The following is a 26,072-nucleotide window of genomic DNA, read 5'->3' as shown; positions in this document are numbered from 1 at the left end:
TGGTACATCTGGTAACAGGTACATCTCTTATATATGACTAAAATGACCAGTGTGTGTGTTTTGTATCAAGGATGTGCATGTTGTTGGTTTTGAAAAAATGTTTGATGTGACTGCCAAGGCTTTTTACAAATCTTTTGTATGTGTGTATGTGTTTTTTTTCTATTTTTTAAAATTTTATATTGTAATCGGAATTCTTAAATGGTGGGGAAAAAAATGTAAACCACTATTTTGACTGTCGAAAACAGTAAACCTAAAAAAAAAAAATTTTGTAGTTTTAAACAAATTGAATCACACTTATAACATATATAAAATATAGATTTATAACATATTGAATCACACTTATAATACATACAGGCTGGCTGCCTGTGTTGTGGGCTAATCTAATATGACTTCGACTATGTATCAATAATTACTTAACATTAGCCACAGAAAATTACAAAATAGATATACTTGATAACAACATTCAGTTCTATAAAATGAGACTTTATTAACGACTGGGAAATCCGTCCAGTCTTTCTAAAACGTCGCTATATCTAACTACTAGTCAACTACTATTCAAAACACAGCCTACTTCTAACATAACGCCATGTTGGTCTCTTGTTCGCCTAAGTCTACCACGTCATTAGTTTGTCTTACTACGTCATTACTTTTACTGTTGCTAAAACTATACACAATATATTTAACTAACAAAACTAACCTACTCTCTAAACTAGTACATTACACCTGGTCGTGTGGTATATTGTTTGGACTTCTCGATGGTCCTGGGTTAATACCCTGCCTGCTGTCATCCTGCTGGAAGTTAGGACTAGGAAGTAAATTATCTTCAACTCTGAAGGAACAACTAAAATATGTGAAACATTTTTTGTTTTCCTTTCTCAGCACATACAACTCAATTTACTTCTATTGGCTGGAAATATTTAAAGCATGACAGTGGCGTAGGTAAATTACCAAATAGTGGATCTTATGTTGGATTGATCAGCCCTGATGAACTGACCTGACCATTGTAATTGAAACCATAGTGAGTAATAATTTCTTAAAAGCACTCTTCTTACCTCCCTCCCCTCCCCTTAAGATTCTAAAGAAAAAATTTGTCAGCATGTTACATTACTAGACTGTAAGACTCTTTATGACATATCTGTCAGACATACCTACAGGTTGGAAAACCTATCTATTTGACATACCTAGATGACATATTAACTCTGATTACTAAAAGAAAAAAGTTTTTCAGACACAATCACTTTATTTCTATTTCAGACTCATGACCACTCTATCTGTATAGGTCCTGGTATACCCTGGGATGATGTTCACCCACAACTTTTAACTTGAAATCTTAAAGGAAGTTTTGTAAGTATATTTCATTACATTCTTCTGCTTAAAATAATTTATAACAATAAAGAAAAAGTTAAAGACTGCTATTGCATGAGGCTTGTATTTAAAAAAAAAAAGAAAATATAATTACTGACAAATGAATTCAAAAGTTTGATGTCAGCTGGCAGAGTTCTAAACCTAAAAAAGAAACACCAACTTGAAAAAATTACTCTGGAATCCTCGATACACTATAATGAATCTCCACCCTGGGACGAAAGCCCTCTTCCTACTGTAAGGGACCATATTGAAAACATAAAAAGAAAATCTGATTACAGACCAACAGAGCTCAAGGAAATAGTGAACTGTTTTCTACATACCAATTACCCTAGCAATCAGTGGATCAGAGTTTACACGGATGGCTCATCCCATAAAGCCACCACAAACGGAGGAGCTGGAATACTTATCGAATGGCCAGATGGAGGAAAACTAGAAAAATCCATTGCAACTGGAGAGCTCTCTGACAGTCACAGAGCAGAAAGGGAAGCACTAGCACTAGCTGCTACCATGCTAGCAAATCATCCAAGTTCCCCTCACAGTCAGATTGTCTTTCTAACAGACGCGAAAACAACCCTCCAAAGCTTGCAAAACTCTGATTCCCCTTATATTAAAAACCTCAGAACAGCACTTACAAAGCTCAACAACAACAGCAAAAAAACTGTTATTCAATGGATACCAGCTCACATACAACTAGCAGGAAATGAGAAGGCTGACACACTCGCCAAGAGTGGGAGAACAAACTCACAAGTAAACTCTGCACTCTATCCAGAAGAATTGAAGAAATTAATTGTAGATAAAATAAATGAGAAATGGACGAGCTCCCATCCAAATCACAAGAAAGATGATGTTTACTATAAGCTATCCCGACAAGACCAACGTCTAATCTTTTGACTCAGGACCGGACACAACAGAATGCGACAACACATGTTCCGGAAGCTCAAAATTGGAACCAGTGAAATCTGCCCATGTGGAGTATCACCAGAAAATGCCGACCACGTCCTCCAAAACTGCTCTCTCTACCAAGAGGCCCGTATAAGACATTGGCCCCAAATCACCCCAATAGAAAGAAAACTATATGGAGAGCTCCCTGATTTGGAAACCACTGCGCAGTTCATCTCATGTATTGGTCTAGTCATATGAACACTCCAACATAACAATGAGAATGATGAAGAAGAAGAAGAAGCTGGCAGAGTATGAACCTGGCACCATTGTGAAAGATAATCCAGTGTGCATACTGCACAACCAGGCAGCCGTCCAGTCTTAAAAAGAATGTGTTAATTAATCATTTTATTTAGTTTTAAATTAGACTGTTTTATGTTTTATTTGTATCTCTTTTCTATGGACTTTCTTTTGTTTTAACAATAATTTATTACCAGTTATATAAATTTAGTAAAATGTTTGCAGCTAAATATCACTACCATTGTTATCTTTAGGCTAAACTAACAAGCATGAATGTCTGGTACAGTAAGATAGGGTTAATGGTCATCCTGACATTATGGTTCATTCATTGGGACAGCTAATGGTGAGTCAATTCTATTTTTAAATATTAAATTAATCTGATGAATTCCTTTGACTCTTTTTGTATTAAGTATCAAACTTGGCAGTGAAACAAAGAGCAAGGAAAAGAAGCATAACTTAATTTATTTAGGTGATAGAGTAGCAGAGTAGGCCTAAAGTGTCTAATGCAGAACATTCTCAGGACATAAGCAATGTATTCATATCTTGTACCTTTGCTGAAATGTTAACAGACAGAAATTTAAAGAAGGGAATCCACCTGGGAAATAGTTTAAAGAGTGTTGGTAGACAAAAAAGATTTAAAAAAAATAACCATAGACTTGCAATGAAAAAAAAAAGAGCCTACTGCTGTGCCACACAAGTTGGTTAAAAGAAAGACTTAGCAAAAGAAAATCTGGAGATGCTTTAGTAATAAATAAGTCAGCACTTTAATATTGTATTCATATATATATATATATTCATATTATCACATTCCATCTTTCACAGTTTGTGTCTGACCAAGCAGTTCTCAAGTTAGGGCTTGATGAAGTCTATAAACTGACCACTATATCTACTGGACAAAAAGGATCATATTCTGACCCCCTCCCTCCCAACCATTTCGTCTGCCTTATCTTGATGACTTTGAAGGTATATAATTTTTGAGAAAAAAAAAATAATTAAAAATGGAGGCGCCATGGTTAAACGGTAAAGCGCTTGGCTTCCAAACCGTGGGTCCTAGGTACAAATCCTGGTGAAGACTAAGATTTTTAATTTCTGGATCTTTGGGCACCTCTGAGTCCACACAGCTCTAATGGGTACCTGATATTAGTTGGGGAAAAGTAAAGGCGGTTGGTCATTGTGCTGGCCACATGACACCCTTGTTAAATGTAGGCCACAGAAACAGATAACCTTTATATCATCTGCCATCTCTTATGTCATGAAAAAAATTATTAGAAGAGTTTATGACATTATGCTGATGTCACATGTTGATAGATGAATTCCCAAAACTTTTATGTACATAGAGCTGTTGAAAAAGGCAATTAGAGTTGAACTTAGTCCAACATAATTATTCCTTGAATGAAATTGGCTTTTCATTGTGAATATTTTTGTCCATTGCCACTGCAGAGAACCAAAAATGTAATGAAACTGTTCTTATTATCTCCTGCAATTTTAAAACTAACCTATGAAAATACTTTCTGTTAGTAAACTGAGCTTGAGAAAACATTATGTAAAATGAATTAGACTGATACTTAAAAAAACTAAGCTTACTCTGTGTTGCTCAGAATCCTAAACATTTCTCTTTGAAACTTTTTGGAAAGAATCTTTTAATGATTAAAGCTGTGGTATATAAATAAGATGTAATTATTTTTATTTTTTAGGGTACAAATGCACTTGGAGCTTTTGATGGTGTTCTGTTCAATGCAACAATTCCCTCATCTCCAGCAGCTGGCTTTGCAGCTATTGGCGCAGACAGCTATGGCTTGGATGATTTTGATAATTATCTGCTTCCGCTCTTCAAAACTCAAACGCACGTCTGCCATGTTGCAGTTAATTCCTTGCCACTCTGGTACTGTGTGTGGTACAGAACCACCTTCTCATTTATTTTTCTAATTAGACATTAAGCTTTCCATGTGCTGAAATTTAGCATTGTAGAACGGGAAATAAATTGTCTATGACAGTTCAAAGTGTGTATACATTTTTTTGACGCACCCTGTATATATATTGTATTCAGTGATTTTTTTATTTTACCATTTTCTAATATTAGCTCAATAACTATTAACCTTTTAGATTGTTATCTTTCGTAATGTTAAGACTAGAAAACAAGATCTCAAAATTATATTTAGGACGATGATTACAATTACTTAGTCAATTACTTAGATAAAATAATTATAAAACAAAAATTATATAAAGACATAATTATACAATGTTTATGTTTTGTATGTTCATAAAAATGTGTATAGCAGTGTTATGGAGTGTGTGTGTGGGTGTTTCAACGGTAACGTTGAGAAATTAGCGATTGGTTGGTGGATATGCAGTGAGGATGGTGAAATTACAAAAATGGTCTAGTGTAATGCAAATTACCCAGGGATCTGAAACTGTACAGACAGGTTTTTTGTAGTGAGTTAGATTTTGTTTAAAATACCATTTTATATTATTGCTACTAGACTTATTTCATTTCATCTAGGTTAGTATTAGGGTTAGTGTTATGTTGTAATAAAAGTTATATTTAGTTTTGTTTCAAAAAAGATGTTTTTTCAAGTTTCACAATTAAATATATATATATATATATCCAAGCAGTAGTTCTCACCAAACTTTCATACGCTGGCAGAACTACCTTAAAAAATGTTCTGCTGGAGGCTGGTGTGGGTAGTATAGAAGAAATACTTATCATTCAACAGCTGTGATGGGTTGGAAAATTATCCCACATGTGGGGCGACTGCATGCCAAATGGTATTTTCAAGGATGGCGTAACGGGGTGCCCCTGTAAGCACTATAAAGTTTAACTCAGGCACCTTTTTGCCATAGAGGAAAGTAGGTTGTAATAGGGTTTATGAAAACACTGCACTCAACCTTTATCTTCAGCATCATTATTATTATTAAACCATTACTCAAATTTTGCTTTGTTATTTTGCCATGTAGAGATTTACTGCTGCTGGGGTGAGCAATGCTTAAAAAAATACAAATATGCTGTGTTTTTACTTTGGCCCAGCGGTGGCTCCCACATTTATGTCTTGTATTTTTCTATACCAGTTCTGTTACTATGCAAATGCAAAAAAAAATGCAAGTTGTTGCACTATTGATATTTTTTATACTAATTTTTTATTTATATTATTAATTATTTATTATTATCTAAGCATCTGTTTGTATTTGAGCTGGGTAATGAATATAGATTCTTAAATTTAATTGTTGTTTGTTGCTTTACTCACTTTTAAACTGTGACCATGTAAATTTTGTCTAGATGGAGAATGGTAATGTCTTAGTGTTAATGATTAGATTGAGAATGTTAATGTCTTAGTGTCAATGATAACAGTGAGAATGGTAATGTCTTAGTGTCAATGATAACAGTGAGAATGGTAATGTCGTAGTGCCAATGATAACAGTGAGAATGGTAATGTCTAGTGTCTCTGATTAGATTGAGAATGGTAATGTCTTAGTGTTATTGATTAGATTAAGAATAGTAATGTCTTAGTGCCAATGATAACAGTGAGACAATCATTAGATTGAGGATGGTAATGTCTTAGTGTCAATGGTGTAACACTATGATTAGAGTGAGATGGACGAGATGATTTCAGTTCACGTGAAAATGGGTCTTACACATTGTCAAGCAAAGAGGTACCATTTTTGATCACACGACCACGTTTTTTTTTTGTAAGTTAGCGCCATGATGTATCAAGAGACGGAGGTGTCTCTGTTTTATGAAATTGGATTAAATAATATGAGTACCTAATTGGACATTTTTCTATGGATGTAGTTTGTATTTGATGTGAAATAATTCGCGATGATATTTTATGGCTGAGATTGCCTACTTTCTGAACTATTATTTGATGTAATAAATATTTGTCTGCCAGAGAGGAGTTTGTAATTATTTTATCCATAATATGTGATGTGTTTAATTAAGAATACAAGAACACTACATCAAGGCCAGAAGAGGCCCTTATACCATTCAATCAACATTCACACCATTCAAGACGGTACAAATGGTTAGATTGAGAATGGTAATGTCTTAGTGTCAATGATTAGATTGAGAATGGTAATGTCTTAGTGTCAATGATTAGATTGAGAATGGTAATGTCTTAGTGTCAATGATTAGATTGAGAATGGAAACATCTTAACCTCATTGATTAGATTGAGAATAGTAATGACTTAGTGTCAATGATTAGATTGAGGATGGTAATGACTTAGTGTCAATGATTAGATTGAGAATGGTAATGACTTAGTGTCAATGATTAGATTGAGAATGGTAATGACTTAGTGTCAATGATTAGATTGAGAATGGTAATGACTTAGTGTCAATGATTAGATTGAGAATGGTAATGTCTTAGTGTCAATGATTAGATTGAGAATGGTAATGCCTTAGTGTCAATGATTAGATTGAGAATTGTTATGTTTAAGTGTCAATGATGACTGACTAAGTTTTGGAGGATGTCAGGAGGAGCATACCAGTTTACAGAAACTTCTATTAGTGACCATAAAAAGAGCAATGAAAAAAGGGCCTTAAAAGTTAATCAATTACAATCTTAGAAGCCCAACTACAAAGTACTGTTAAGTAGTAAACTCACTTTAATTTTTATAATAGGCCTAATACTTTGAAAAAGTTTTCTCTATTAAATCAATTATAAAAGAATTTCATGTTTGGGTTTTGTGGCCGGTGTTTTGTCTTGGGCCTCTTGATGAAGAATGCAATTGTGAAGACATGGTCGGCATTCTCTGGTGACACTCCAAAAGGTCAAATTTCAATGGTTCCAATTTTGAGCTTCCGGAACATATGTTTTCTCATTATGATGTGTACGGTTCTGATGTGAAAAATTAAAGGTGGTCCTATCGGGATAGTTTATAATAGATGTCATCTGTCTTGCATTATCGAATGAGAGCTTGTCCCTTTCTCGTTTTTACAATTCACTATTAGTTTCTTCATTTCTTCCTGATAGAGTGCGATGTTCAAGTGTGTATTTGTTTTATCCCATTTGGCAAGTGTGTCAACCTTCTATTTCGTTCTATATAAACATTGGAGAACAGTGTTCTTGCTGTTGTTGAGCTTTACAAGGTCACACAATATGTTTTGTCCAAAATCTTTTCGATGTTCCTTCAGATTATGTGGATAATTACATCCTAGCCCAAATCTCCCGACGGGAGATGCGAGCAGGCAAGTTGACCACCGAACGTCAGTCCAGGCATCATGAGATGTTTCATTTAGGAAGCATCATAGTTTGTCAAGTTTTGAAGGTCTATTTTTATATTGGTAAAGAAAAAAAATAACTGTATGGCGAACTTGGCTAATTCGCTAGAATGGTAGCTGTTAGCTCCAGTGCTCCTATTTCTTCTCTGTGGTTGTCATAGAGATCATTAGTTACAATGAACTTAATTTTTAAATTATTTTTTCTCCATTGGGCCATTAAATGAGTATTCCAGCTCCTCCGTTTGTGGTGGCTTTCTGACCCATTGGTTGTTAGGGCAATGTATTTATAGAAGAGCTCACTAAATTCTTGAGCTCTGTTGGAATATAGTCAAATATTTCTTTCTTCTTATGTAAGTCTTTGCAAACTACATATTTCTGCAAACAACAGCTGGCTGAGTCAACCATCTCTGGTAATGATGTATTTTTTTATTCAAATTATTATGGCTCAAGAAATCCACGAAAAACTGCTCTTTGTGAAAACTTTTACTATGATACTTAAGGCACATTAATATTTAATGTTTTGAAGAACTACTTCATAAAACAAGAAATCCCTATATGAAACATAATGGATGGGGAGCTTGCAAACCATTAAAAAAATGAATATTGTGATACTAACGTATTAACTGTTATGTAATGGGCTTAAATTTGAATTCTGTGAATAAATTTATTTTTAAAAAATTAATTCAACTTAACATGTAGTTTTTAATAACCTAGTCACTCCTCGTGTCACTGGTTAGAAATTATTTTAAACAAAAATGTGTAATTTGAAATTGATGAATTTTCAAAAATTTAATATAACTTAAGCAGGGGGTCTACGGAAAACCAGAAAACATTGCAAGGGGTCTGCGAGACAAAAAAGTTTGGGAACCACTGGTCTAAACTAACCTCTGAAAGTATAGGCCTATGCACTCTCTCTCTCATTTGTGCCCCAGTCACCAACTCGCTCTCTCATCTGTCCTTACACACATTCACCTGGACCTGTTGACCAGGATCTTACAATCTCGTGCAACTATGAATTTAGCCCTACCATTATAATAACTAACACGGTTTGTTACACTGGTCTGTAAAGACTAAGACTAAGACTAAGACTAAGACTAAGACTGCTTTATTGATCCTTACGGAAATTTGTTGTGATTACAAGGACTCGTTTCTCATATAAAGACAACACAACAGAAAAATACACATAAATACAACAGACAACATAAAGAGTTCATTCAGCGACTACACACAGGTATCTTGGTGCATTTCATGTTCCCTGATCAATGAGTGGCGGTGATAGAGTCTGACCGAGTGAGGTACGAACGAGTTTTTGTACCGCTCCGTTCTTGTTTTGATTGACAGCAGTCGCCCACTTCGCGACGACCTGGCGTAGTTCTGATGGAGCGGGTGGCCGTTGTCTTCCAAGATTTTTTCGATTTTTCTTAGGCACGTTTGTTCAAAAAGTTCCTTTAAATGTGGTAATGTTGTGAGTGTAATTTTTGATGCTTTTTTAATGATGTTTTCTAGACGTTGCAACAGTTTAGATGAGGCGTTGCCTTGCCAACAACTTATTCCGTATGTTAGCAGATTTTGTACTGTCGCGCCGTAAAATGTCTCAAGGATCTTCTTGTTTAATTTAAAACTGTTGAGTTTGTATAGAAAAAAGAGTCGCTGGGCTGTTTTCTTTGTCAGAGTTCCAAGGTGGTCTTCCCATGAAAGCTTGTTGTTGATGATAATGCCTAGATATTTATATGCCTTTACTTGTTCTATAGATGTAGTGTTTATTTGCAGTTCACGTATAGTTTGTTTTTTCTTTCTAAAATCTATTATAAGTTCTTTAGTTTTTGTTACATTCAGTTCTAGAAAGTTGTCGGTGCACCAGTTTGTAAACTCTTCTATCGAGCTTCGATACTGAGTTTCGTCTCCTGAAATAAGACCGACTATGGCAGTATCATCAGCGAATTTAATGAGTTTAACTGAGTCATAGATGCTTCTTATGTCATTAGTGTAAAGAGTGTATAGCACAGGAGAAAGTACACAACCTTGTGGAGCACCCGTACATAGTACTCGAGTTGACGATTTGGTGTTGTTGACTTTAACATACTGGGGCCGTTGGGTTAAAAAGTTTAGAACCCATGCTTGCAAGTAAGGGCTTACATTTAAGTTACTCAGTTTGTTTATCATTAGATGTGGCTGTATGGTATTGAAAGCCGAGGAGAAATCTACGAAGAGGACTCGTGCATATGTTTTGGGTATATCGAGATGCTTATAAAGCTGGTCCAAAAGCAATAGAATGGCATCCTCAGTTCCTCTAGCTGCTTTGTATGCAAATTGGTGAGGGTCTAGGCTGTTATTGACTTTTGCTACAAGTTGTTTCAGAATATATTTTTCAAAACATTTCATAACAATAGGTGTTAGTGCTACTGGGCGGAAATCATTTAAGCAATCTATTTTTGGTTTCTTAGGCACTGGTATGATTTCTGAAGTTTTCCAGATGTTTGGAATTACGCACGTTTGCAATGACTGGTTAAAGATATGACAGAAGATAGAAGAAATTTGCCCCGCACATAGCTTGATCAGCTTGCCACTAATTTTGTCCGGTCCACAAGCTTTTGTTACGTCTACTCTCTTAAATAACAATGTCACTTCATCCTCCGTTACAAAATTGACGTAGGGCTCTTGTTTTCCTTTGGACAGAGTGTTGAAAAGTTCTTTGTGTAGTTCAACAAAATCTTCTTTGTCAAAACGAGAATAGAAATAATTTAGTTCGTTGGCGAATTTCTCATCATCAGCCACTAAAATTTGTTTTCGTTTTGAGGCGCAGCCTGTTATTTTCTTTAATCCCTCCCAGCATTGTTTTGAGTTGTTCTTTGCAAAGAAATTCTCAATTTTTTCTTTGTATGTTTTTTTCCCTTCAATTATTGCTTTTCTCAGTTTATTTTTAGCATTTATAAACTCTTCGTTGCTAGCCTTATACTTTGTTTTCTTTTCAGTAATAAGATTAGTTACTTTATGAAAGACTTGGGTGTGTATGATGTGTCTGTCAGGTGGACTAGTAAGCAATCAATGAAATAATTACACGTAAGTAACATATCCGGTGGCGCTATGGTTGAGTGGTTAAGTGCTTGACTTCAAAACCTGGGGTCCTGGGTTCGAGTCTTGGTGAAGACTGGGATTTTTTAATTTCGGGATTTTTAAGCGGTAGGTCGTTGTGCTCCATAGCAGTTGGCGAACTGTTAACTTTTACTAATATATAAAACTAGTCGACCGGCGGCGTAGCATACGCCGCTATTTTGCAGGGCCGGCCTTAGGCCACTGCAACCTATGCGACCGCAGTGGGACCCGCACCAATTCTAGGTGTATACATTATTAAATTAAACCATTTTATAACTTATAACAAATTTTCCGCGGCCTCCTGATTTACCAGGAGCTCCTGGAAATTGCTAAACATACAAAAAAGTTCTAGAAATATCCGGAAATTAATAAAAATCTTTTTGAAAACTCATACAAATCTCCTGATATAAGCAAGCTCGGGATCTACCGTTTGATTGTCAAAGGAGTTTTGAGCCGAAGGCTCTTCGAACTCTAGGCGTGTAAGCCTGCCTGAACAAACCGTTCTGTCTAGTAGAGGTCCAAGTCAATGTCTATATAAAACATTGCTTTTCCGATATATCTGGCACTCCGGGCGCATGGACAAGAATGCATGGCCGAAGGCCGAGTACACCAGGAACCCCCGCCATTTTCCTATGTTGTACTAAGCTAACCGTGCAGGACTCAGCAGCATATGCTGAATTAGTCCCCTTTATAATTTGTGCAGAGAATTAGGAAATCGCTTAAAAATTTGAAACAATAGATAGTTATGAAACCTTCTATGTTCATAAGCACTTCGCTGGCACAGTAGCTAGTGTAATTGCTTGAGCCCTCAAGTCCAAATTCAAGTCGTAATTTTTTTTAAAAATAAAATACATTTAAAAAAAAAACTATCATGGTAACTTTCAGCCAGATAAACCCTTATTTCTCCCCCAACCGGTGCAGAAAAGTGATAGGATCATAGCTATTAAAAAATTTAAAAGCATGAAATTGCGCTAAACAAAAACAAGTACTAACAGTATCTCTAATCGCACAGATTTATTGTAAGTCTAGATATTTTACAAATTTAATGACATGACTAATCCAAACTAATGAAAATAAATGTGATAATTAGTTTAGCAACACATTAGGTCTACTTTTATCTTGTGTATCATGCTTCCCTAATACGTCCTACGCATTTCATGTTTAAATCTAGTCAGTGGCGTCACTATGGGGAGAGGCGTGGGGTGCAAAGCCACACCGGGTGGCACCCATTAGGGGGTGACACCCAAGTCGGGAAAATGCACTTTCCCAAAAAAACAACTTTTAAAAATACAAATTTCTACCTCGAATGTTTCTCACATTTTAGAATCAGCATGTACTAAACTTTCTGTATTCAGTTTGATTTGACTAGTAATTTTCCTATTATGAGAAAAATATTACGTTGTACACGCTACGGGAAAGAGATTATGAAGCTCAGAAATGTAGAAAAACGTTTGGCACCCGGGGATCCCCCCAGACAACTCTGAGTGAGATTAAGGCGCTCCCCCTTAACAAATTATCTAATCAGTTGAGTGGCGAAAGTAACATTTTATTAATGCAAAATGTTGAGAAACACATTGACATAAGCGCTCGCGCGCTATTCGACACATAGGGCTGCAAGCTTTCTCCACAGCTACTTTCTGTAACGGACTTAGGTTAGTTCTTTGAGAGCTAATTTATGCCCAAACTGTAGTTCTCTACAAGCGTACAAGTATTATAAAGTACACTCGACGAAGGAGTAGAAAATTAGTATTTATTTACTGCAAACAATATAATATAATATATTACATAAGGGTATCATGACACATCATAGCATTACCCCAAATATTCAGTACGCACACATAGCAAGAATAATAATATAACATCTCCTTACTCTAGGCATAATAACCGAAAAACAATCACCAACACCCTACTCAGACAAGGTCAGCTTTCTGACTAGACGGACCACAGGAAACCTTATTGCCCCCCCCCCTTGAAAAACCCCGTGCTAAAAACAATCTACAACTCAACTAATAAAATAAACAAACACACACACACACAATTTCACTTTTTACACACCCCTCTCTTGACAATATACAATTGGGGCATTTAAATAGCCCCTCAAAGAACTAACCTAAGTCCGTTACACTTTCCTCTTGAATCGGTGTGACACCATGATTAAACGTTGACGGCATGTTTTTGCGCTCCTCTTTTCGGCTTTCGTGTTAAGGATGATTTAAGTAAACATGTTTCGTCTTGTCTAATGATATATCTCACAAATGTCAATCGACGTTCAGTCGCCTCTTTCCGTAGACGGCGAATGCCTGTGCTGGAAAATATTTCTCTATTGGTAGCATTATCTCGGTATGTTATTCAAATGATCCTTCTCAGCCTTGCACTGCTCAGTCTTTTTTCAAGGTGGCGTCGGGACAATGATTGTTTTGAGTAGGTGGATTTCATCTCCAAGCTAATTGATTTGTTTGTTCAAATTGGCCGTGCTTTTTGAAAGATGGCTCCTGCTTTCCAATCCGTGATAACACTGCCTAAATTCGGGTGTAACAAATCAATAATTTAGCTTACAGTTTTATTGTTCAATTTTAAGAAACAAAAAAAAAACCCCACAATAGTTGTTTGTTTTTAGGGAGAGATTTCGTTTTCCTTGGGGGGGGGGGGGTGACACCGACCCTAGTGACGCCACTGAATCTAGCCATGCATGTTAATCAATAATATAAACTTTAGCCTACTAAGTAGTTGGTTATCCTGGCTGATACCATACTCTAATTTTTAGTACCCATTAGAGTTTGGTGGACTTAGAGGTATCATAAATATTCTGAATTTCAAAACCCTTGTCTTTACCAGGTTCAGAAGTCATGTGTTGTAACCTTCAGCCATTAAATCACCTAATTCAAGATGTAGTCAAAGAAATGTATACTAAAAAAAAATGTATATGGGTTAAATACATTTTGTCGCATCATAACCTCAAAATGAATTTTTCAAATTTTTATTTTTTTTCGAGCACATTTTTCACCTGAGGTCACATCATTATTTTTCTTTTTTTATGAAAATTATTATACATATTGAAAATTTTTGCAGCCTATTACCTATGATATACTATCAATAAACTACATGTGAAAAATTATTAGTCTAACTTATAATACAGAACTAAAGATTTTGAGATTCTTGTGGACAACATGCACCTAAAAATACATTTTGAGAAAAACGCTTTTAAAGTTTTTAAAATGATATAAAATATTTATTGCAACCATAAAAATGAAAAAAAGGGAATATTTACAAAATATAACATAATAGATAATAAAAAAAAAACAAAAAAACTATTCATTTAAAATGGCCTGATTGATAGGTGTCAATGAACATTGAATGGCGTAAGGTTGCAGAATACGGATGTCGTGTAATACTGGGTTCTTGCTTCCTGAAGTACTCTAGACACGTGACAAGACAAATATTATAGACTGACTGAAGCTCGTTTCAGCAGACAAACATGAAGTTTATTTTACTACAATAATAATACACTGCACTCCTTGTTAGTGCTACAAGTCAAGAAATAATAAACAATCCTATCCGCATAGCAGCGGTATCAAATGTATCAATCACGTCCGCATCTTAGAGGGTAACAATAAGAACAATTACTACTAGTGACACTGGAGCTTCAACTATAGATATCCATTGAAATACGAATAATACCTTAATATTCAATAAGCACATAATGAAATCAACTCTCAAATATTATTAATCAACAGTCATTAGTCCATCGACTTTCATGCTATATACATATATATATATACACCAGTCCAGGAAGCAACGTCCAACCTTCCTGGACCGGGAGCAAGACCTTACTAACTTGACTTGACTGAACTCAAAGTCAACTCTATTCACTCTACTTCCTGTTTTCTACATCAGGAATTCCACGTGTCTTTCAAACTCTTAACATGACGTGAACTTTAGATCATGCAATGTCAACTAAGACTGTGACATTACGCCCTTTCCCTCAAAAAAAGATTTTGAAAAAATCTTTTAAAATTTAAGTAATAATCATATTATATGTATAGTCACATCTCTTGAGAGAAAAAATAATCTATACAAATGTACAATGTGTGCTATAATCTATCATGCTATCAAAAATTCTGATGAGACTAATATATGGACTCATTTGCTCTTACAATATTTGAAAAAAATATTTATCTGAGTGGACAGTACTCATAGTTGTCAACATTACTTAAAAAGCAAGTGTTTTTTCTTTACACAAAATTTCAAAGTAAATTCTCAATTTATCAAAAGAATGCTTTCAATATTAATTTTACAAAAGAATGTGCAGCCATGAAAAATGCTTGTATACAAATATACTTAGTTTATCCCATCAGGTTACATGGTCAGATGAAAAATATTGACAATGTTCTTTAAAATAAATCAATGCAAGAGAAATATCTCTATAATAAATATGTATGTTGTCTCAATGGTTTGTGTACGAAAATAATGACAATGTTTTGACAATGCAACTAAATCATGAAAGTCAAGAAAATATATTCTTCAATAATGATTTATGAAGAACATGTTTAAATCATCAAAGTGATAAGCATATTAAAGCATGAAGGTCGTTATCATGATAACTAATTCATTAGGCTCATATGTCTTACTGTGAGCTCAAGTTGCTTTAACATATGTATAAGTTACAATTTTCTCTCAAAAAATGAATCAGCTTTTCACATTATGTAACATCAAATATATTACTTAGAGCCATTAATAGTGCTCCAATGGTTTTCTCATATGAAATACAATCTCTTCAAAAAATCTGTCTTCACACATCAAATATATTACTTCACGAGCCATCAATAATGCTCCAATAATTTTCTCAAATTAAATACAATCTTCTAAAAAAATCAGTGTCTACATCACACATCAAATGTATTGCTTCAAGAGCCACCAATAATGCTCCAATAATTTCTCATATTAAATACAATCTTCTCCTCAAAAAAATCAGTGATTACATCACACTTTATATATATTACTTCATGAGCCATCAATAATGCTCCAATACTTCTCATATCAATACAATATTCTTAAAAAATCATTGTTTGCATTCTCATCAAGTATATCGTTTCAAGCCTCGAATTAAGCTCAAATAGTCTTCAAAAATGATAGGTGGGAAAAAATAAATTCATCATTGAAGATCAATGTCACAATCATATTTATACAATTTACAAAGGTTATGTACATTTGAAAAAATGAAAAATACATTTCAATAAATAGTGTCACATACTCAGGTTCCAATATGACTGAGTGCATTTGAAAATTTTACACATATGAAAAAAATTGGACACATATGACCTTTTGAAGTGTCATGTGTATGAATACAATCAAAGTTATATGTAGAATATGGCATCAATAAATTTCATGGATGAGTAATCAATAGTGATAAGTGTTGTGTCAAAATGTATCAACACAAAATATGATCATCATATTAGAAATGTATCAATACGAAAGTACAAGAGCTGAAAAAACGAAGCTCTAATTCAAATAAACTTTCTGTAGTAGCATATATATACACAATATTATTACTTCAAATATATCTTTGTAACATGTTCTATGCAGTGAAAAAAGTGAAATGAAAAAATAAATTAATGAGAGAATAAAGAGATAAATTAAAGGATAGGTGACGAACACAAAAACAATATAGATAACAATACAGTCTGCTTTAAAAGAAATTAATAAATAGAAGACTTTGACAGGAGAATCACAGATATGTAAATACAAAACTTACACAAACAAACAATATGAATACGAAGAGAAATTACACTACGATTGTACAAACAAAACTAAATACGACTAAACAAAAAATTTCTAAATGATCTAGAAGTCCCTACCGAACAAGGCTGGTCTACTCGGACCTTATTAGGACTAGGAGAACAAAAGGAAAATCCCTAAAGATCCCTATCTAATGAAGTGAAATGGAATGGAACAAATAAATTGTGCCGCTTCAGTCTCAAAACATAAGACAGACCCACGCCGACTGCCCTTTAAGGTAAGAAAATATAAAAAATGAAAATCAATTTAATATGGTTCCAAGAGTTATCAATCACTAACTCTATATATAATCAACTTCAATTACTGCTATACCACAGCAAAATCAATGTACTTTATTAATCATATGAATATATTCAATCCTTAATTATAACTTACAGACTTTCTTTTGTAGACTGATGTAGATTAATCCTCTCTTGTAGCTTGTCAAATACAAATACAGCTTGAGTAGTTCAATAATAATCCATGGGTAAGGTAACTAAGTAATCTGATTGAGAATACACATCAATGTGAGCATCAAAGTAGTTGTAAAATAATCCAGTCATATGCCATAAGATGGCTCAAATGCTCAAGTAATGTCAAAAAATATTTCCTCTTGACCTTTACAATTAACACAAGTCCAACAGGTAATCCAAAATCCAAGAGGTAAGTGTAGTAATGCAGGCACGTGTTATTTCTTCGGCGTACAACGATGACTAGGAGAGCGCCAATAGGTACAAGTTAGTCCAAATTCAACGTCAAAGATCAATAATCCAAAAGTACTTGAACATTCGTATAAATAATCCAACGGTACTTAAGTGGAAAACTTCAGCTTAGATAATCCAAATATGTAAAGTCTCTGAAAAATTAGAATGACCATAAGTGAACAGAGGTCTAAATGGAGGACCTTCTGTATAGCAATGTAAGGTGAAACCTCGACAATGCAAGAGCGTGTCAAAAGTTGGTGACGAGCGCTCACGTGGAAACGATGTATTATCTGTCTTCAGGCGACGCCTTGAATTTTTCATCCACACAAATGTATCAGCTGTCTTCGAGCGACGCCTTCAGTTTTTCACCCACACAAATGTATCAACTGTCTTCGGTTTCTGCCGATGGTGATGTCACGTCGTGCTAAATCTCAAGATGTCGACAATAGTGGAGAAATAGGCATTGACCAGGTTTAAAATATACAAGCTATTGATGTTAAGTTCGAATTGGTCAATGATAAAGTGGACTCTAGTAAATACTGGTCAGGTCAACCGGTGAAAAAGTGCAGGCTCAGGTTAGTTCAATGATGATCTACTTGAATACTTGTGACTGGTTTCGCTTGAGTGGTGTTGAGTTTTCAGTCCGTGCGTGTCTAGAACACAACATACTGGCTACCAAAAATGTCAATGAACGTTGAATGGCGTAAGGTTGCAGAATACGAATGTCGTGTAATACTGGGTTCTTGCTTCCTGAAGTACTCTAGACATGTGACAAGACAAATATTATAGACTGACTGAAGCTCAAAGTCAACTCTATTCACTCTACTTCCTGTTTTCTACATCAGGAATTCCACGTGTCTTTCAAACTCTTAACATGACGTGAACTTTAGATCATGCAATGTCAACTAAGACTGTGACAATAGGTTGGACCATCTAGAACCTCTGCCCGGTGCTCATGCTCAATTCTTCGTTTTTTTTTCTCCTGGACACTAATGCGATTGATCTTCTTTTTCTAACAACAAGCTGTAGTTTGACATTTTGCTTTTTCTAACTAGAAGAAATGTTCTTTAGTGTCCAGGGAACGCCTAATATGTCAAAAACTGATTTGATGCCAACAGGTCCATTATTGAAGACTAAAACAGCAAGGTATGTCGCAGTCCTTACAGTTTTTAATGTTGCGAATTCTGGTTTTGGGGCATCTTTGCCAAATAAGGGAATGAAAAGATTCATTGGCGTTTTTGTTCCCATTCTTGAACATGTTTTTAACAGATCTGTGTCTGTTAGTCTTTTCATTATAGGAAATAAGAGTTTTCCTATTTCTGATGTGATGGTCTGATTATGTTTTTTTTTATGGCTGTTTTAGTGCCTCTGATGTCTTAAAGTGTGACACCAAGATGTAGTGCCATCAGGACACAACCTGTGGTTATGATCTAGGTCTGAGCTCATCATATGAAAAAATGAGCCCATAACAGCCAGCTTCATTTTTTTGAATGTCAGGAGCATTTTGGCGCAGAACTTTGGAATAGTTATTTGTAATTTTTTCAATTTTTGGCTTTGTAAGCCTATAATTTAGTTCTTTTTTGTTAGACATTTTTAAATTGTTCAAAGCATTAAACATTCTTTTTGAGATGTGGTTAATGCAGTCCTCTTTTAAGATTTCTACATCATATCCTGAGCTGGTAATGGCAGATGAATGTGATTTACTATCGCCATCACACAGCATCATGCCATAAACAAGTTTTCTGATGCCACAGAGTGAGAACAAATTTTGGATGCTGCTGCGGCCTCCATTGCATTTGCTGAGCCACTGAAGTTTTTTTGACACATATGCTTAGAGGCATCAAAATTTAGTTCTGCAGAGTTTGAATCACAAACACAGCAATAATTTGATAGGACTTCGGTGTCGATGACGAGTCCAGTATCAAAATCAATAACTGCCAATTCCTGAATGAGATGAGTGGCCCCTTTTATGCCAAGTCCCATCAAAAGAAACTGTAATAACAGGACAGCCTGTTGAATTTATTCTATCATCTGTAGTCAGAGGTTGTGAAATGTTTCTTCCATGCACAACAGCTGCACAACAGCAGATGCCCTAATCATACATTCTTCACCAGCTTCAATTATAGCAGTGTTGACTATGTTAGCTAGATTGTTATAAGTATTTCTGTGCATGCAGGGCATACTCATAAGTCCACAAAACCTATCAAATTTAGAATGCGAGATTCCAGATTCTTTTAATGCAGCGACAGCGCGGACATTAATATCCAGATGAACATTATTACTTTTTTTTGAGGTCCAGTCAGGCCACAAATATGTTTCACAATTTAGGCATTTGATTTTAATCAAATGAGCCATGCCTTTTGATTGTGTGATGCACATGGTTAATTTTTTGTCGAAGCAATGTGGACAGCACAACAAGGAGACCATTGTGGTCAATTCCATTGAATTCATCATGACGTATATGAAATCTTCAGGCAGCCTCTTATTGGTGTTATCAGCGTTAGTAATTGCAGTTAGAATTATTTTTCGTTCAGCTGCACTTGCAGGCTGCGTTGTTGCTGCTTCAGATCCAGCTGTATCCAAAACAGAGCTGCAAAGAAATAAAAAAAAATTAGAGGTTCTTTAAAAAAAAATTCAATAGTATGAAAGTACACGTCACATCTATTTATGTACAACATGAAGATTATTTTAAATTTTATAATGCATTTTAGGAATCATATATTGTATTCATCAAAAGTAAAAAATGTAAAGTGACATGTTACATGTAGATCAGTGGTTCCCAAACTTTTTTGTCTCGTAGACCCCTTGCCATGTTTTCTGGCTTTCGGTAGACCCCTTACTTAACTTGTATTGAATTTTTGCAAATACTGTACATCAAAACATTTTTAAAACAAATTTCTAACTGTAGTGAGTTAAAGAGTAAAAACTAATTTACAGCTACACATAGGGTTATAGAGAACTATTTTTTTAATTTGATAAAATTCTAATTTAAACATATTAAAATAACAATTTATATTTATTACTGGAATCACCAAACACATTGGAAATGTTTAGTTTTTTTTTTCTGCACATCTATTATCTGTTGCTATGGATATTATGTTTCATGTAGGAATTTGTTGTTCTATGAAGTAGTCCTCAAACATTAAATAGTAATCAATCAATTAATTAATTAGCCATAGGTATAATTGTAAAAGTTTTCGCAAGTTTCTCATGTATTCTTTTATCTTTCACGTCTTGCAACAAATATTGGGTGCGCAGAACTGTTTTCAATAACAGGAGAAGGGGTGAAGGTGAGTACCCAAACCAGTAAGCTTTTGGCAGGAAGGACTCATTAGACTTGGCTTGCAGCCTACCTAGCAGAAGGAAAAGTACATTCAAACTGTGCTGTCTTGCAGCTATACCCAAACATGGGAAAGGTTTCGTGGGTCAACCCTGTTAAAAATAAGGAGCCGGCGACCTTTAGGCAGTTTGCATCACACAGCGCTACACCCTGTCAGAGCCTGTTACACCGATGATCCCTAACAGTATATATGTCGTTTGGAAAGAATTACAAAAAAAAAGCTTTTAATTTTATAACTTATGCCACAGATGTGACATTGGACTGTATTGTTGATTAAAGAAATTCGTTTAAAAATATCAGATGTAGATTTGTGTAAAACAGTTATTTAAAACTACAGCGGCGGGTAAAATCAATGTTTTACCTATAGTGTTTTCCGTATTTTGCTATATGTAAAGAGATTTTGTAAGACGCTCACAAAGTATTATCTTCTCTATAATGTCGAAGAGAGATTGTGTGAGTCTATTCTGATCTTTGACTGTTCAAACGTTTTTCAAATCTGTATCTATTTTGTCAGGATGCAGGCAATGCCTCAAATGATCCTCCAGTATAATTGATGTCATATCGGTATAAAGAGGCACTTAGGCAGCCGCTAGTATGACAAGGAAGGAATAAATACCAATTTTAAATAATCAACGCTGTACAGTCTACATTCTTTTTGTTAAACATTGATTGCATGTAGACAAAATGAAGCTATTTAAATAAGTATTTAAATTAGATATAACAATTTTTCGCTTGAATAGCAGGATAAATAGCCTACTTAAAGGATTAACTCGGGTACAAATCATATATTAGTGTATGAAAGAATTACATTAATTTGATGTTAAAATTATTAAAGTCACGACCTGTTTAAATGAAATCTCATTGTAGACCCCCATGGACATCTCATAGACCCCCAATTTATGTTTTCCCTTTCGTAGACCCCTTGGAAGTCTTCGTAGACCCCTGGGGGTCTATATGGACCACTTTGGGAATCACGTGTAGATCTATATATCATGGTTCATACAACTTTTGTGAAAATGAATTCCAGACATTTATCTTATGTTTTCCAGACTTACTAACAGTAAAAAGGATGGCTACCTGAGCATGCCATATGTGCTCTGGACTGCTGTATTCGTGATCTTGGGTTCAAACCCTGCCAATAACTAACCCCTGTCGTACTGTGGGAGGTTTGGACTAGGGTGTAATAATAATTTTCAATTATTAAGGAACATACGGTACAAGGGGGAAAAAAAGTCACTAATCTTGTAGCACTTAGACTTGGGAAATTTAATAGGCCCTATATAGTTCAATAGGCCTAACTTAGTTGTAAAATCTTATTCTTAATCTCATAACTAGTCCAATAGTTTTATAATTTTTATATAGATATTTAGTGGCGTAAACATTAGACACTAGTTAAAAAGTAAAGACTTATTTAGACTAGCCTAGGTTAGAGGGCCTACCTCTAGTAGGCCTATAATTCTATTGGAGGAGATAATTTTAAATAAAGATCTAGAGATAGATTAACTGTATTGAACTTGAAATTTAATTTGTAGTAGTGGCTTACTTATGTCTAATTCACAATAGGCCTATGCCTATGTGAATACTGACTTGTTTTTTTTAACGGGGTAAAAATTGATAATATTGATCTAAATCTATATCATAACCATACTAGATTATAATTATAGATCTATATGCTAAGTATGCTAGATCTAAATCTAGACTTAGATCAAGACTAAATCTAGTAGTAGATCTAGTATTCTAAGTCTTTTTAGTTTTTGAGTTTAGACTGAGATCTATATTCTACATTGAATAGATTTGGGGGGAAAAAAAAAGGGGGGGGTGGGGTAATCGTGCATAGATCGAGACTAAATCTAGTTGCAGACCTAGTAATCTAAGTCATTCTTGTGCTCTAGTCTTTTATCTTTTAGTTTAGACTAAAATCTAGATCTATATTCTATGTTGACTAGATATAATATAACTTGTTTTCTTTATTTAACTGGGGAGGGGGGGGGGGAATCGCGCATAGATCGAGACTAAATTAGGTACTAAATCTAGTAGTAGACCTAGATCTAGTAATCTAATTCGCGCATAGATGAAGACTAAATCTAATTCTAGACCTAGTAATGGAAGTCATTCTAAAGGCCTAGTCTTTTAGTTTAGACTCAAGTGCGCATAGACAGCTGCCAAATAATTAACCTAAAAAACTAGGGGCCTTCGATGGGAAGTTTTACCGATCTTATAGGCATATTCTATGTTGACTAGATATATTATAATATAATTTGTTTTCTTTATTTAATGGGGGGGGGGGAATCACACATAGATCGAGGCTAACATTAGGCTAGTAGAAAACCTTGATCTATTAAGAAGTGGCGCATAGATCAAGACTAAATCTAGTAATCTAGTCTAGTAGAATTTAGAATTTAGTAGATCTAGTAGACCTAGAACAGATATAGAACTAGTAATAAAAGTCGCGCATAGTCATAGATGGAGACTAAATCTAGTAGTAGACCTCTAGATCTCGTAAACTATCTAAGTCGCAAATAGATCGAGACTTTTAAATCTAGTAGTAGACCTAGATCTAGTAAGTCATTCTTGTTGCTAAATATTTTTGGTTTAGACTCAAGATCTAGATCTAGATCGTGCTTTCACAATAGATAGATCTAGTAGGCCTATTAATGGAAGCCTCTATGACTATGCACTATGCCCAACTAGATCTAGCAGCCTAGCGTTTTACCGGTTACGGCGCCTGAGGGCTGAATGACATCGGATTAATTTTTTTTTCAAATTCCAGACTTTTTCCAGACATTTAACAAAATTGCCTCAAAAAGTAGCAATTTTCCAGACTTTTTTAAGACTGAAATCTGAATTTTGAAATTCCAGACTTTTTCCAGACCGCGTACGAACCTTGATATATGTATTAAATCTTTAAAAAAAAAAGACCAAGTTGAAGTCCTACAACTAGGTCTACATGATAATCTAGATTTAGAATCTAGATCTAGATGTCTAGATCTAGTCAATCTAGAATATCTAGTAAACTAGATCTAGAGGTGAGAGGTGTAGATAGTTCTAATGTGATCTATTATCTATGTCCCTAATCTATACAGTATACTAGATCTAAAAAAGGATAGATCTCTATGTTTGCAATCACTTTCATGATATTTATTTAATGTCTAGATCTATATATAGATCTAGATGTGATTCATTGATATGATAAACACGTTGCGTTTGTCGAATTCAAAGATTGATGAAGCAAAGGTTTCATTATCTCATTATTTTATTTTTATGATTTTATGTGTAAGCACACGCTGGTCTAGTAAATAAAAAACTCTAGATCTAGACTTACCTTTGTAATTATGCATTTGTCTTTGAAGCATGTCTTCCTCTGGGCTTACAGTAACGTTTTTTCTTTCCAAACATATAGATCTAACCTTTTGTTGGCATTTCTGAGTTTGAATAATGAATCGAGTGTTGATGTGAAGGAAGCTTTGTTTACAGAAGAAGGACCGGTTCACGTCATGTGCGCATGCGTGCAAATTTTGTTGTCATAGTTACCAATGTAGCTTTGATAGTGCGCATGCGTAAATATGGCTTAGTGAGTGTGTATATGAGGATATAGGAAAAAAAAAGAGGTAGTGACGTATTTTGAAAGTTTATATTTATAGAATGAGAAACCATGCTCATAATCGGAACTAGAAAAGTAGACCTTTGTATCGATACCATCTGTTAGGGATAAGAGCGTACATTAACTTATCAACTTTAGCTTACAAAATGTTGATTTTTAACCAAAACATCAAAATTTTGCTTATACATCTACTTTTAAAATACAAAATTGATGTATAAAGCGCAGTTTTTTTTAGTATTCTGATAGGGAATTCGTTTTCTAGACATTTTAAACTATTAAAATCAATTAATTTTAAAATATCGATATTTTTGACCTAGATCGATGTTTTCTCACTGTGCATCCCCCTTAAATACTCAGAAGTCCGATTTTATAGATCCATCCCAAAAAAAAAAAGCACAAGCCGATTTCAAATAGCCACTACAAATAACAAACAGGTCGATTCAAAACAGAAATTACGAATAATGTTCATATAGAGTCCAAGCAGCGGCTATGAAAAATGCACAAGTCTATTCAATCAGCCACCACCAAAAGAGTAGAAGTTGATTCTAAGTAACAACAAAAAAAAAAACATAGGTCCGATTCAAAACAGTCATTACAAAAAAGTCGATTCCGAAAAAGCAATCACAAAAAAAAAAAATGGATTACAAACAACAATTAATTAAAAAAAATTCTTGATTCGAAGACAAGCCTTATTAAGTCCTTAATTAAGATCATTCGGGAAATACCAAAAATAAAATACAAAAGCTTTAAAGCAAGCCTGCAGATTATCACTATAGGTTGTTCCAAGATTTCGAATCTGTCAACAACTGTTCTTACTAAGCATCTAGGAGGTAAAAAGAACATGTGCAAGAAATTTCTTTTTAATAGGTGCGACAATGTAAGAGATTTCTTGGTTTTCGAAGACAAGCCTTATAATTTCCTTATTAAGTTGATTGGGAAATATCAAAAATAAAATACATAGCTTTCATAGCAAGCCTACGGTTTTTCGCAAATTGTGGTCCCAACGTTTTGATTCTTTCGAAACCCGTTCTTAGTAAGCATCTAGGAGGTAAAAGGAACCTGTGTACTAGATTTCACTTGAATAGATGCGACAGTTTAAGAGATATCTTGATTTTAGGAGACAAGCCTTATAATTTCCTTATTAAGTTCTTTTGGAAATACCAATAATAAAATACAAAGCTTTGATAGCAAGCCTGTGGTTTTTCGCAAATTGTGGTCCCAACGTTTTGATTCTATTGAAACCCGTTCTTAGTAAGCATCTAGGAGGTAAAAGGAACCTGTGTACTAGATTTCACTTGAATAGATGCGACAGTTTAAGAGATATCTTGATTTTCGAAGACAAGCCTTATAATTTCCTTATTAAGTTGATTGGGAAAATCAAAAATAAAATACATAGTTTTCATAGCAAGCCTGTGGTTTTTCGCAAATTGTGGTCCCAACGTTTTGATTCTATCGAATCCCGTTCTTAGTAAGAATCTAGGAGGTAAAAGGAACCTGTGTACTAGATTTCACTTGAATAGAAGCGACAGTTTAAGAGATATCTTGATTTTCGAAGACAAGTCTTATAATCTCCTAATATTTATTTATAGTTGATTTGGGAAATACCAATAATAAAATACAAAGCTTTGATAGCAAGCCTGTGGTTTTTCGCAAATTGTGGTCCCAACGTTTTGATTCTATCGAAACCCGTTCTTAGTAAGCATCTAGGAGGTAAAAGGAACCTGTGTACTAAATTTCACTTGAATAGAAGCGACAGTTTAAGAGATATCTTGATTTTCAGAGACAAGCCTTATAATTTCCTTA

General features: G+C 34.6%; 2 long non-coding RNA genes across 4 annotated transcripts in view; one reads left to right on the top strand and one right to left on the bottom strand.

Moving 5' to 3' along the window:
- The window catches only part of LOC129928015 (uncharacterized), a 59,059-nt gene extending 52,630 nt beyond the window's left edge, over window positions 1–6,429 (top strand). For 2 of the 3 annotated variants that reach the window (XR_008779599.1, XR_008779598.1), the window contains 5 exons: window positions 880–1,018; window positions 1,255–1,344; window positions 2,799–2,887; window positions 3,367–3,507; window positions 4,239–6,429. This is a non-coding gene — a long non-coding RNA (uncharacterized LOC129928015). The remainder of the gene's footprint in view (window positions 1–879; window positions 1,019–1,254; window positions 1,345–2,798; window positions 2,888–3,366; window positions 3,508–4,238) is intronic. The other variant, XR_008779600.1, reaches the window with a different exon arrangement.
- A 7,880-nt stretch (window positions 6,430–14,309) lies between these two features.
- On the bottom strand, window positions 14,310–24,634 carry LOC129928016 (uncharacterized). The gene is made up of 2 exons (XR_008779601.1): window positions 23,991–24,634; window positions 14,310–19,918 (listed from the first exon to the last, which is right to left on the bottom strand). It is a non-coding gene; the product is annotated as an uncharacterized LOC129928016 (long non-coding RNA).
- Window positions 24,635–26,072: the final 1,438 nt, after the last annotated feature.

This window comes from Biomphalaria glabrata, chromosome 9, assembly GCF_947242115.1.
Source record: "Biomphalaria glabrata chromosome 9, xgBioGlab47.1, whole genome shotgun sequence".
Lineage (NCBI taxonomy): Eukaryota > Metazoa > Mollusca > Gastropoda > Planorbidae > Biomphalaria > Biomphalaria glabrata.
This window is presented reverse-complemented; position numbering and strand designations above follow the sequence as displayed.